Source organism: Gopherus evgoodei, chromosome 2 (assembly GCF_007399415.2).
Source record: "Gopherus evgoodei ecotype Sinaloan lineage chromosome 2, rGopEvg1_v1.p, whole genome shotgun sequence".
Lineage (NCBI taxonomy): Eukaryota > Metazoa > Chordata > Testudines > Testudinidae > Gopherus > Gopherus evgoodei.
The window spans coordinates 278,249,553-278,264,184 of NC_044323.1; positions in this window are offsets into that span (position 1 = coordinate 278,249,553).

Consider the following 14,632-nt stretch of genomic DNA (forward strand, 5'->3'; position numbering starts at 1 on the left):
GGGAATAATCTTAGTACGCTGTAACTGACCTCTGGAAGCTTCCCATAATCCTTTTAAGTGAAGAGCTTACTCTGTTTTGTTGTGAACTCTAGACTCCAGGAGCTGCTTATCAAAAAAACAACAACACAGCTCCTGTTTGCTGTGAATGAGCAAAGGCAATGGGGGCTCCCTTTGGAATGCCCACAGCTAGTGTTTGCTGAAGAGAGGGAGGAGTGGGGGCTTGAGAGAAGCAGCACAGTGGGATGGGAGGGAGAGGGAGTCTGTTTCGGCAATGACTGCTTATTTGGTCTGTAAGGAAAAGAACAGCTGCTGTTTGCTTTCAGTGAGAGAGAGAGAGGGAGGGGTGGGGTTCGGAACTTGCAAGGCAGCTCCTGACACAGAGTCGGCTCCAAAAATCCCCCCTCTCTCTCTCCCCCACATTCCCTGTCACACTCCACCCCTTTTGAAAAGCATGTTGCAGCCACTTGAATGCTGGGATAGCTGCCCATAATGCACCGCTCCCAATGCTGCTGCAGATGCTGCAAATGTGGCCACAACAGCGTGCTGGTAGCTGTCAGTGTGGCCAGGCTGCAGCGCTTTCCCTACTCAGCTGTACGAAGACAGGTTCAACTCCCAGCGCTGTACAGCTGCAAGTGTAGCCATACCCTAAATTAAGACTGTCTACACTTGAAATGGTAGCACTTCAGTACTAATACTGTAGCCAGGGGAGGGGTTCTCACATTACTGTGGTAAATCTACTTCCCCAACAGTCTTTAGTTAGGTCAACCAAAGATGTTGACCCAATGTTGGCTACAGAGGGACTTAGGTCATTTTTAACTAAACCATAGGGAGGGTGGATTCTCATACCACTGAGTGACATAGCTGGGGCCATAATTTTCCTAGTGTAGGATCTAGATATGAACAGAGTCATTTTTGCACCAGCCAGTCCACCAGCTGCGTGAGCTTTCTGTTCCTTCCAAACCATTAAATGATTGTTGTTAACTCCAGAGCTAAATAGTAGAGGCAGGATTTACTATGCATTTTCATTTTGCTCTAAGGGCTGGAATTTATTATATATGCATCTTGCAATACAATCCTACAGCAATCCTGGAGCATACTAGTGTAAACTCTACTACTGCTTCCCGTATTCATCACAAATATTTGGTGGAACCAAATCAAAATTAAGGAATACAACAGGGTTAAAAACTAATGAAACTACTTTTATGTCTACTTTGAATGTTGGGGTTTTGAAATTAACATTTCTAATTCTGTTACACACAGCAGATAATGGTTTAGCTCTAATGCATGTAAGAACAAAGTGGGAAACAAATCAAAAAACTCTTCCACGAACAAAAAACAATTTTACTGACACATAACCAAACTATACCAATAGTTATGCCTTCATTTACCTACTCTACAAATTACAGCAAAGAAAGAAAACACTAATTTCTTAACTGCAGATTCAATCTCTGACTGAATCTGACCCAACAGTTTAACTGTCTTGTCACATGACCTCTAAAATCAGGAATTAACTCACATTACTGTTTTTGCCTCAAGCCTTGCAGAAAGTCCTCGTGTGTAACAATATAGACAACTACCTGCATTAGTCAGACAACCTCTTTCCTCAGACTTTTTAGGTTCATGCCCCACCCTTATTCCTGTCTGCCTCTCTCCTCCCCCTTGTGCCCCCCCGCCCTGCCCCTAAGCTAGGAGCAGGGCTGTGGCTACCTAGGATGGTAAAGGGGCTGCAGCTGGGGGCAGAGCTGGGGCTGGGAGAAGGACCATGGCTGGGGAGCAGGGCTGTGTGGTGCTTCCTCCACAGCTGACCCAGGCCCTGTTGTGCCCCCCTGAACATTTCTCTGTGTCCCTTTAGGAGGGGCATGCCCCACCCTTTGGGGACCTCTGCTTTAGTATGTTTTAAAGTGGCAATCCGTTCCCCGTTCTGCTGCCTGTGTGCTGAAGCAGCCTGAGTCAAACCAAGAAACAAATTAGGCATTGACTGAGGAGGGGGGAATTATTTTTTTAAATGAAAGCCTGTCTCTGGTCATCCTGCGTTTACAAAAGGAGCTTTTCAGAAGCACTGCTCTGAAATTTGCAGAGATTGTATGCAGTGCAGTTACAGCTCATGTTGGTTCCACGATACTAGAGAGTGAAGGTAGGTGAGCTGTAACTCTGTGTGGCTCAAAAGCTTGGCTCTTTCTCACCAACAAGAATTTTGGTCCAATAAAAGATATTACCTCACCCATCTCGTCTTTCTTATTTACAATACTAACAGTTCTAAGAAGACTTAAATGCACCTGTAACAAACAAGCTGTTTGATTGCTGGATATTAGAGCAAATAACCTCTGCTAGACAAGATACCTCATGTATCTCCCGTCATTTTCTGACATTCTAACATTTCCCACCAACCATCCTGTAAGGTCGGGTTGTGGTTGGACAAATCATATTTCATTTCTACATTGCCATAAATATTAATATTTGAAAAGTTGACAAGGTCTTTGCTCTGAAGCACTTACATTAAAAGTTGTTGTAGCACACTGCCTACAGGTGTGCTGTCTGGGATTTCCTGAGGATCCTGTGGGAGTTAGGTGCCCATATCCTGTTGAATTTCTACAGGTGCTGGGTGCTTAGGATCCTTCGAAAAATATTGGTCTTTGTTAAACTTGTCTGGATCCCTCTTCATAAGATTCTAAAATGGCCTGCAGTCACTTTTTTGAGGATGTGACATGAGCAGGTTAGATATTGGTGAACAGAAGACCATGAAATGAAACTCGAGCTGTTCTGTCATGTCAGAACCATAAGTAGGGTGCTTTCCACTATCTGTGATCCTTAGAGCAACTTCTACATTCATAAAGCACTCACTGGGGGAGGTAGCTTAGTTAACTTTAAAAGAGTATGTACTTAATAGCCATTTTCTCTCCTTTTCTGCCCTGCACTATTTCTGGGTTCCAGTAATAATTTGCACAGTATCTGTTGTCCAACAATTTTGAAATGCTTTTTTAATCAGTTCTGTTAGCCTGCACACTTTACAGATGGATATATATTTGTCCAGCAGAAAAGTGGCAGAGCTGTGGGTTTGGCTCCAGGTCACCTGCACTAACAACGTTCCTTTTATCACCTTTGTTCCCATTAATAAGATCAGGACGCAGAGACTAGGTAGCAGAGTACCTCTTACCATGGGAAATATTTGGGAGATAGCAGTCCTTGCTTTAGCTACAGACATGAAGGTTCCCAATCTTTTAATAAACTGGATTTTTCTTTTTCTTTACCCATTTTCTGTACTAATCTTCACTTGGGCCATGCACCGACCAACTGCCAGGACAGTAAAAGAGATCTTTATCATACTCCAAATCGACCTTTTTATCTGCTTTAGGAGATCCCAAGGATTTCTGGGTGTTTCCTTATTTTTAAATGATTGTATCTAAATGCCATAGCAAAAAGTGGGTTAAAAATAATACCTGAGGTCAAGAAAAAAACTTCACGCTGTCATAAAACTGTTGCTGCAGCAAAGAAGAGGTTGCTTCCACTTCTATAGTTCGTGTGACAGGTTGGGAATAAACGAGTTATCCCAAAGGAGTTTCTGGGATGGATTCAGTTAGTGATGCATTAGAATCAAAGGGTTAGAAGGAACTGCCAGGGTCATCTAGTCTGACCCCCTGCCAAGATGCAGGATATGCACTGTCTATAGAGGAGGAAGTGTTAGTTTCTGCTGCCGTTTTTGGAGCAATAAAGGTTGATTTGCTTGTAAAAGAAGGCTCTGGGTCTTGAAATGTAATAAGCTTTCACACTGCTTGCCAAACAGCTGTACCACAACTATGTTTAAAACACCAGCAGCATTTTTATCGCCATCTCTCTGCTCTTCCAGTTCTACCTGAGTATTCAAACAATATCTGTTGCAAAAGCATGAAGCAGCAAATTGTGATAAATTATGGTAAAAAACAACTAAGTGGAACTCAGAAATAGTCCTTCATAGTAAGAATATATTTGCCTGCACGACACACTTTGGTAATTAAAATGTAACAATATGGGTCTTTAGAATTTCATTTCTTTCTCTCTAGCATGTCATTTCTGTCCAGCCAACTAAGTATAAATATGTATCATCATATAATGTTTTAGGACACATGGCTGGGATTTTCAAAAGCCCTGAGCATTGACCTAATTCTATGCCCATTAAAGTCAATGGCAGTTCACCATGCCTTCAATTGAAACAGAGCTGGGCCAACACTGAGCACTTTGGAAAATCTCATGGTGTATGTATATAGAGATCATTCACCAACCACTAGAGTAGCCATTTGCATGGTGGACCATGGCAGCCAATAATATTCCATGACAGCTTGGGGGATGGAAGTGAAGAATAATGTGTCCAATTTACATTAAAGGGAAAATTGGAGGTAGCAGACTGGAATCACCCTAAACTGGAATTAAGATAGAACGCTGAAGTAAACTCACCCATTTAACTCACCATGGGATTTTTAATTACCATGCATATCCAGAGCTTAGGTTATACATCTTATCAGAAAGACAACACCTCCAGCTGTTCTGTGCCTCCTAGAACCCTGCTGCTGCATGGATTCAGGAGTGATTCTGAAAGAAAAGCACAACTTACTGAAAGAACACTTGCTTTCCCTTTGAGGTTTACTTACAGACCAGGCCTAAACCTGCTTAGCTCAAGAGATCTGGAAAGATCAGAAAATAAGTTAGTCAGGCTGCAGGCTTTGGTATTATACTCATGCAAAGTAAATGTAAGTATTTTGTCATTAAAGTATGATGGTTGACTGAAAACAGACAATGTAAAATTGGCATTAACTGTATTGTAAATAATAAATACAATAAAAGGGTCAGAGTTATCTTTCATCCAGCTGAGAACATGGATTGGGTGAGACTTCGGACAGAGTCCATCACTGCTGCTCCCTTTATGGAGTCACTACTAAGTGATGTTAAAGTCTTTTTCACCTTCCCATACAGGAGCCAAGCATGCAGCCTTTTCAGTCCCCCAGTCTGATGCAAAGCTAATTTTAGTAGCAAAATAAAGATGTATCCAACTTACTCATTAGGTGCTGTATTTGAACTGGTGCTATATTTGAGCAGTGGTCTGTTGCCAGCTTTTGGGATCCCACACCCACTATCTCCAAGTTATTTATATGTAGCTATCAAATCATTCTGGTCCTAGATCACCTTCTGTATTATGGAACCCAAGCTGCAAACTAGCATCTGTGTGTTGTTTGTTCCCAATCCTCCGCACAAACTAGAACCTATGCCTGCCAGATTTAATGGCAAAACTTCCACTGACTTCAATGGCTAAGGAGCAGACTTTTCATTGCACAGCCACTGCTTTGAATTATATATAAACACTGTAAAACTATCTCTTCTTCTAGACGGATCTGGGAGAGAACGGTTGGTCATGAAGTATGATACTGTTGACATTTTGTCCATCTGAGTTTCAATGCAAAATCTTCCCACTGTTTGCATTTTGTTTTTAATTCACCTTTCTCCACACCTGTCATGATTTTACTCATTGTTTAGCCATGGTGGCATTTTTTTGGGTCCTCTTACTGTTTTTTTAAATTATTATTTGGGGTGCACATTTAGTCTTATGGTGTTTATAAAATGTCTCTGTGCAGCTTGTAGGCATTTCACTCTTGTGAGAGTTCCTTTTAATTTCTGTTTAACCAACTTCCTCATTTTTGTGCAGTTCCCTTTTTGAAGTTAAATGCTGCTGTGGTGGGTTTCTTTGGTATTCTCTCCCTCCCCTCCCCATCCCCAAGGATATTATATTTAATTATATTATAGTAACTTCTACTAAGTGTTTCAGCTATAGTCACCTCTTGGACAAGATTCTGTGCTTCACTTGGGATTAAATCAAGAACTGCTTCCCCCCTTGTGGGTTCCAGGACTAGCTGCTCCAAGAAGCAGTCATTAATGATGTCTAGCAATTTGATCTCTGCATCCCCTCCTGTGGTGACATGTACCCAGTCAATAAGGGAATAGTTAAAGTCCTCCATTGCTATTGAGTTTTCTGTTTTTGTAGCCTCTTTAATATCCCTGAACATTTCACAATCACCATCACCATCCTGGTCAAGTGGTTGGTAGTAAATTACTACTGCTATAGCCTTATCATTCAAGCATGGAATTTCTATCCATAGAGATTCTATGGTACAGTTGGATTCATTTAAGATTTTTCCTATATTTGTCATTCCTACAGATTTTGTATCCCGGTATTACTGTGTCCCATTGATTATGATCATCCCACCAAGTTTGTGTGTTGCCTATTATATCAAAATCCCCATATAATACCAGGCAGTCAAGTTCACCCATCTTAGTATTTAGACTTCTAGCTTTTGTATACAAGCACTTACAAAATTTGTTAATGTTTAGTTGTCTGCCTTCATGTGACTTTTGGTTTGTTTTTTTTGCTGTTCCTACTTTTTACTTTACCAACGTCCGTCCTCCCACTTTATTAGGATATAGAGTATCCCCTTTAACAAATCCTCTCCTAAGGGATGTCTCTGTCCAAACTGTGTGCTTCTCTGCACCTGTCGGCTTTCCTCCAGTTCTTAGTTTAAAAATTCTTCTACAACATTTTTAATTTTTCATGCCAGCACTCTGGTTCCGTTTTGGTTTAGGTGGAGCCTGCCCTTCCTGTATAGGCTCCTCCTTTCCCAAAAGTTTCCGCACTTTCCAGTCAACCTAAATCCCTCCTCCGACCACCATCATCTCATCCATGCATTGAGACCCTGCTGTTCTTCCTTTCTAACTGGCCATACACATGGAACTAGAATCATTTCAGAAAATGCTACCGTGGAGGTCCTGGACATTAACCTCTCACATAGCAGCCTAAATTTGGCCTCCAGCCCTCTCTCCTACCTTTCCCTATGTCATGGTACCTACATGTACCATGACCACAGGCTCCTCCCAAGCAATGCTGGGCAAAAGCTTTCTCTCACAAACACAAGGATAAATTCTAGCCAAAACTTCACTGTTCCAATATGTGGAATTATGATTTCCCGTAGGATCAAAAAGAAAAAAAGGATTAGGTGCTATGACTAAAGAGGTTTTAAATAAAAGCTGTAAAAATGGAGCAATCTCACTGGATAATAAAGTTTCAAGCAATGAAATTAATGCAGCACAATTCCCTGCTTGGAACTAATTAGCCCCATCGGTTTCCTTCATGTTTATTTACCCATGATGAAAGAGGACCGAAATAGCAGACAGAAAAAAATCTTCTAGGTTTCATACTTTATACAGTCATTGTGAAGGCTCTGGGATTTGAGTAACCAAAGCCACACAGCTGCTACAGGCTCTTTCACTGAATAGAGGTTAAAGAGAGAGAGTTCTATGATGTGTTACACTGGCCTGATCTACACTTAAAACTGAAACATTTCATGCTCTGTGTGATGTGGTTAGGTCGATCTAACCCCCAGTGTAGATGCAGCTGGGTTGACAGAAAGATTCTTATGTTGACCTAGCTACCGCCTCTCAGAAAGATGGATTTACTACCACGACAGAAAGCCCCTTCTGTTACTGCAGTAAGTGTTTACGCTAGAGCAGCATAGCTGCAGTGCTGTAGATGTCCTGATGAAGCACTTGTAATGCAGACATAGCCTCAGGGTAAGGCCCCAATCTTGCAATCATATCTCTGTGGGAGCTCCCTTGTGTCTGTGCAAGTCTCTGTTATAATGTAGTTCCTTGTTTTGCAGCAGTGGGGCTACAGACGTGCAAGGGTCTGGTTGTGTGGCTCCAATTGCAGGAGCAGGATCTATGCTACTTCCTCAGCCACACTATTTCCCATTTTTCTCCTGTCTACCTTTTTCCTTGATGGTTCTAGTCTCTATATTTTTCACTGATATTTATCCCACAAATACACAGTAGAAAAACCCTATATATATATGTCTTGATATATTTAAAATCAGACGGGACAACCCACTACAGAAGGGCTGGAGGGACTGGAATATATGAGAGATATTTTCCATTCCTAATTTTGTATGACTTTTATTTCATTATTTCACATTTTTTATCATTTTCTGCCACTAATTTGCTTTTGTTTTCACTCCAGCAAGGCTTCATTATTAAATCAGGAGTAAAATAGTATCCAGAGGCTAAAGTAAGTAAATCAACTAATAATACTTTGAATTTATCTAGCAAGGTACTTAGCAAAGACTGTGCCCTGTCATGCATTCCTTGCATACTCAAGGCCCCCCATTGAAGTTTTCAGAATGGAGAGGGGTAAATAGTGGTGTCCCCCAGGAGTCTGCACTGGGACCAGTGCTATTCAGCATATTCATAAATGATCTGGAAAAAGGTGTAAACAGTGAGGTGGCAAAATCTGCAGATGATACAAAACTACTCAAGATAGTTAAGTCCCAGCCATACTGCAAAGAGCTACAAAAGGATCTCACAAAACTGGGTGACTGGGCAACAAAATGGCAGATGAATTCAGTGTTGATATATGCAAAGCAATGCACATTGGAAAACATAATCCCAATTATAAAATGACGGGGTCTAAATCACTTACCACTCAAGAAAGAGATCTTGCAGTCATTGTGGATAGTTCTCTGAAAACATCCACTCAATGTGCAGCGGCAGTCCAAAAAGCAAACAGAATGTTGAGAATCATCAAGAAAGGGATAGATAATAATACACAAAATATATTGTCTCTATATAAATCCATGGTACTTCCACATCTTGAATACTGTGTGCAGATGTGGTCGCCCCATCTCAAGAAAGATATATTGAAATTGGAAACGGTTCAGAAAAGGGCAACAAAAATGTATAGGGCAGTGGGTCTCAAACTTTTTTACCAGCGACCCCCTTCACACAGCAAAGCTCTGAGTGCAACCCCCCCTAATAAATTAAACACAGTTTTTAATATATTTAACACCATTATAAATGCCGGAGGCAGGTCAGGTTTGGGGTGGAGGCTGACAGCTCGTGACCCTCCATGTAATAACCTTGTGACCCCCTGAGCGGTCCCGACCTCCAGTTTGAGAACCCCTGGTTTCGGGGTATGGAGCAGCTGCCATATGAGAAGAGATTAATGAGACTGGGACTTTTCAGCTTGGAAAAGAGATGTTTAAGGGGGGATATGACAGAGGTCTATAAAATCATGACTGGTGTGGAGAAAAAACAAATAAGGAAGTGTTATTTACTCCTTCTCATAACACAAGAACTAGGGGGTCACCAAATGATATTAATAGGCAGCAGATTTAAAGCAAACAAAACAAAGTCTTTTTTTCACACCGCACAGTCAACCTATGGAACTCCTTGCCAGAGGATGTTGTGAAGGCCAAGACTATAACAAGTTTCAAAAAAGAAATAGATAAGTTCATGGAGGGATAGGTCCATCAATAGCTATTAGCCAGGATGGGCAGGGATGGTGTCCCTAACCTCTGTTCGCCAGAAGCTGAGACTGAGTGACAGGAGATGTATCACTTGATGATTACCTGTTCTGTTCATTCCCTCTGAGGCACTTGGCATTGGCCACTGTTGGAAGACATGATACTGAGCTAGATGGACCTTTGGTCTGACCCAGTATGACCATTCTTATGTTCTTATAAAGAATCCAGAGCTGGACTCTGCAAGGCCTGAAATACAGTCACCTCTTCAACTGTTAAACAAGACCCCGCAATGCTACACTACAGTTAAAACCCAGCTTTGAAAGAGCAAAAGTAATGTTTCTTGCCAAAATATTCTTTTTATACTGTAATCACCTTTAATTTTGTTCACTACAAATGAATAAAAAATAACATCCATTGCTAATAGTTATTTATCCATCATTTATTGACTATAGACATTGAGATTCATAATGGATTCAAAGACATAAAATCATATTATGTTGATAAATCACACTGTTTTATAATACGAATTCAGCCTTGCAAAATTCCTCTCATCTGAGGAGAGTAATATTTTTCTTTGAGCACAAGTAAAACCCTATTAGGCTTTTTCATTATCATTAATCATTGTGTTAGAGAGTGAGATAATATTATTGTATTGTGCCTAGATGGTACATTTTGAAGACTGTTTTGAAAGGCTGTAATGAATATCTTATGAAAGGATTGTGAAATGAAATTGACAGCAAAATTATTTGTATGTGCAACGTATTGTGATTAAATTTCCCTCTCTATAAAATTAGAATGTTATTGAAAAACATTTTTCCACATATGCTTTTGGGAAAGAGGAAGAACTTTATGATTCACACGCAGACCTTTGTAGATTAGAATGGAATTCTTCTATGTTTTCTTATAAGGGTTTCTGTATTTATCCTCACCCTAGATTTTATTACAGTATGCATGTGTTTGATTAGAGATGAAATTACCTATGCCAGTTCTGCTTTCCTAAATCTATAATCTCACTCTTGTGTGTGACCCCAAGTCTTACTCTTGTAGAATGACAAATCAGCAAATATGCCTCAAACAATTGCACTGTGCCCTGTTCAGCAGCAAGAGCAGAAGAACAAAGGGCTAGTTGACTTCACTGTGACTCTGTGCAGGTGCAAGGTATGCTGATGGAAAGCAGTTTGCAGCATCAGGGCCGTGTAGGGTGACCAGACAGCAAACTTGAAAAATCGGGACAGGAAGTGGGGGGTAATAGGAGCCTATATAAGAAAAAGACCCCAAAATCGGGACTGTCCCTATAAAATCAGGACATCTGGTCGCCCTAGTGCCATGGGAGGGTTTTTTAATTATTATTATTTTATCTTCTTTTCAGACCAGCTCCTGCTCTCATTGAAGTCAATGGCCAAACTCCCATTCATTTCCAAGGGAGCAGAATAGAGTCCTAAAAGTTAGATCCCTTTATGTCAGTTGATGTTTTATCTCAATTATTTTGTGAACTTTTTTCTATTGCTCGCTGTCAGTCAGTCTTTGTCTTCTGTGATTCGCTTCTTACTCCCTACTTATTTTGCTCTTGGTAAAGTGTCCTACAGTTTGTGACTTTTCTTATTTTGCTTCACGTTGAGAATGAAATCTTGGCCACACTGAAGTGAGATGCAAAGCTCCCATTGACTTCAATAGGCCCAGGGCATATAACCTAAAGTTTATCGTCTTTATTTAAATCTTTATCTTCACCTTACCTTAATTCATTTATTTTTATAGCATTAGCTAGACTGCCCAGTTCATCTAGCATCCTAGAATATATCTCCTCATCTCTTCTCAATGGGGGCTTTTTGCTTCCGTTGCAAATGTTCTAACTGCCTATCTCCACTACAGATACTTCTTTTAATCTCTGCATTGAAGCAGGAATTACTGGGTGAATTTGTATGGCCTCTGATTTGATGGCTGTCAGACTAGATGAGAATAATAGTCCCTTCTGGCCTTAACAGCTATGAAATTTTCTAACTGGTTTTAAAACCAGCTCAGCTAAACCAGTTTGAAAACTGGTTTGAGCTGTAGTGTGGACACAATTTAAACAGGTTTAAGGTAGCCTGATGTATTTTACTTAACTGGTTTCAAGACCACTTTGGGAAGGACATAGTTCTAAACTAGGGCCTTGTCTGCACTGGGGATTTTCCCTGGTTACAGCCATCAGTGACCAGGCAATTGTACAGTCGCAGTGGTACAAAACCCTAACATGTGTGGGCAAAGGCACTTTCATCCACAATTCGCACCAGCGCAATTTACCTTGGTTTCAGGTAGAGGTGGGCTGCACTGGTGCATATTTTTTTCCTGTCTACACAAAGGGTTTGCAGTGGGACAGTTGCATTCATAGCTGGCCTCCAGTGGTGCTATCCATAGTGCAGACAACAGCTGAGGCCTTGTCTACACAAAAAAATTGGGACACTTTAACCAAACTGGTGTATAACTAAAGCCATATAACCCCTCTAGCATAGGCAAAGCTAGATTGGTATGAAAAATGCTTAACCGGGTATAGTTTATTCTCATATAGGAAAGGGAATAAGTGACACTGGTCAACATACACTTACACTGGTATAACTATTTCCACACAAGAAAGAAACCAACAGGACTCCACTGGCCATCACATACAGTCCCCAGCTAAAACCCCTCCAATGTATCATCAGGGATCTACAACCCATCCTTGACAATGATCCCACACTTTCACAGGCCTTGGGTGGCAGGCCAGTCCTCGCCCACAGACAACCTGCCAACCTGAAGCATATTCTCACCAGTAACTGCCCACTGCATCACAGTAACTCTAGCTCAGGAACCAATCCATGCAACAAACCTCGATGCCAACTCTGCCCACATATCTACACCAGCGACACCATCACAGGTCCTAACCAGATCAGCCATACCATCACCAGTTCCTTCACCTGCACGTCCACCAATGTAATATACACCATCATATGCCAGCAATGCCCCTCTGCTATGTACATCGGCCAAACTGGACAGTCGCTACAGAAAAGGATAAATGGACACAAATCAGATATTAGGAATGGCAATATACAAAAACCTGTAGGAGAACACTTCAGCCTCCCTGGCCATACTATAGCAGACCTTAAGGTGGCCATCCTGCAGCAAAAAAACTTCAGGACCAGACTTCAAAGAGAAACTGCTGAGCTTCAGTTCATCTGCAAATTTGACACCATCAACTCAGGATTAAACAAAGACTGTGAATGGCTTGCCAACTACAGAACCAGTTTCTCCTCCCTTGGTTTTCACACCTCAACTGCTGGAACAGGACCTCATCCTCCCTGATTGAACTAACCTCATTATCTCTAGCTTGCTTGCATATATATATACCTGCCCCTGGAAATTTCTACTACATGCATCTGACGAAGTGGGTATTCACCCACGAAAGTTCATGCTTCCAAATGTCTGTTAGTCTATAAGGTGCCACAGGATTCTTTGCTGCTTTTACAGTTCCAGACTAACACGGCTACCCCTTCTGATACTTGTTTCCACACAAAATCCCACCCCAATCACTATATCAGGACAAAAACTATTTAGACCATACCTAAAATTGAGGGTTTAACTGCAGTTGGAGGTAGGTTGGGTTTTTTGTTTATTTGTTTATTTTTATGTTTAAATACAAAATGGCTCCATTCTCAAAGGCCCTGAGCATGTGCAGCTCCCATTACCACCAATGGGATTTACAGCTGATCAGCAATTCTCCTTAGTAGGCCAAAAAGACCCTCCCCTTTAGCTTTGTCAGCTAAGGCAATAAGGGTTTCAGGCTGAAAATATCTATATCCATGGGGAATGGATAGCTCAGGGGATTAGCAAAAAATCTACTGCCTGCCACTGTTCCAGGTATGTTTAAATTCTCTGGACTGCTCAATCTTTCTGGGTAGAATTTACAAAAGCTCCCAGATTTCAGTGGAAGCAGAGCTAGGCCAATGCTGAATGCTTTTGAAACTCCCAACCTATTGACTCCTGTGGTGTTGGAACGTGTGACTCCACAGCCTTAAAACATATCCATTCTGATTTCTGATCTGATCTGTCTCATCTCCATTCCTTTTAATGCATTGCAACCATTGGGCACAAACTATTATAAACAGAGCAGCAGCATGACTTTAACATTGTGGTCTGAGAACAGAAATCAAACATTCCTTCTAGATTCTGAAGACAGAAAGTGGATGCTGGGGAGAAGGCAACTAACAATGCATAACATCTGTGAGGTGTCAGTTATCTGGAATTTTTTCCCTACACATTACTCTTGAGATGATGCTATGCAGCATGACATCAAAAAAAGCTTTCTTCCTTGCAGATGAAAGATCTTTTCCCAGAGCAGACTACAGTTTGCTTTAGATGTGTGGTTCAAAATTAGATGTTGATATTAACAAAGACTGATGATCAACATCAATACACCGACTGCCTAGCTTCTTTGCTGGATGCACCACAGAAATCCTAGCAAACCTTAAACAATTGTATCGTGTGTTGATTTTAGGGTTAAAATCTGTCTACGGAAGAGTGCACTGAAAAAATGTACTGAGCATTTCCACCGAAGAAGCTAATTCGCAGTCTAGTCAAGTATCTGTATAACCCCATCTGTCATGGAAATTTGTAATCAACATACTATTTAAATCACAGATCAATGCACACTGATTTCTGGCAAATCTAATTAGATCTGATGGGAAGAACGTGCTTGTATTTTTAGAATCTGCAGTTCTCATCTCATTACTTGTTATTTCTGTTTTGATCTGTTTAATGGTGATTAAGGGTCGTGAATCATGATACAGTTTGCAACATCAACTAGAATTATCTGGGTAATTTGCTCAGTCCTGTCTATAGTCCAATGCTGAGAGTAGGAAACTGGGGCGGGAGGGAGGGGGCAAGACTCATGGGACTCTGATTCTCAGTTACGCTAGCGTTAGGTCAGTGCGCTCTATTGCTGCTTCTGCTACCGACTTGCCACTTGACCTGGGGTAGATCCTTTATGTCTCTGTGCCTCGTTTTACATCTCCGCATGCTGGATGTGATAAGACTTGCCATCCTCATGGAGCATTGTAATAAATAATTAGTGACTGTTCTAACTAATGACTGTAAAGTGTTTCAGATCCTTGAAAGTAAGTTGATTTGCATATACAAAACACTGCATTAATGACTGACATTTATTATATTGTGGGGAAGCAATACCGATCTTTATATTTTTAGGTAAGTGCTGTGGTTGTTTTTTTTTGCTATTATTTATTAAATTGTATTACTGTAGCACTTACTAGCCCCATTCATGACTCAGGATCCCGTTGTGCAAGAGGCTG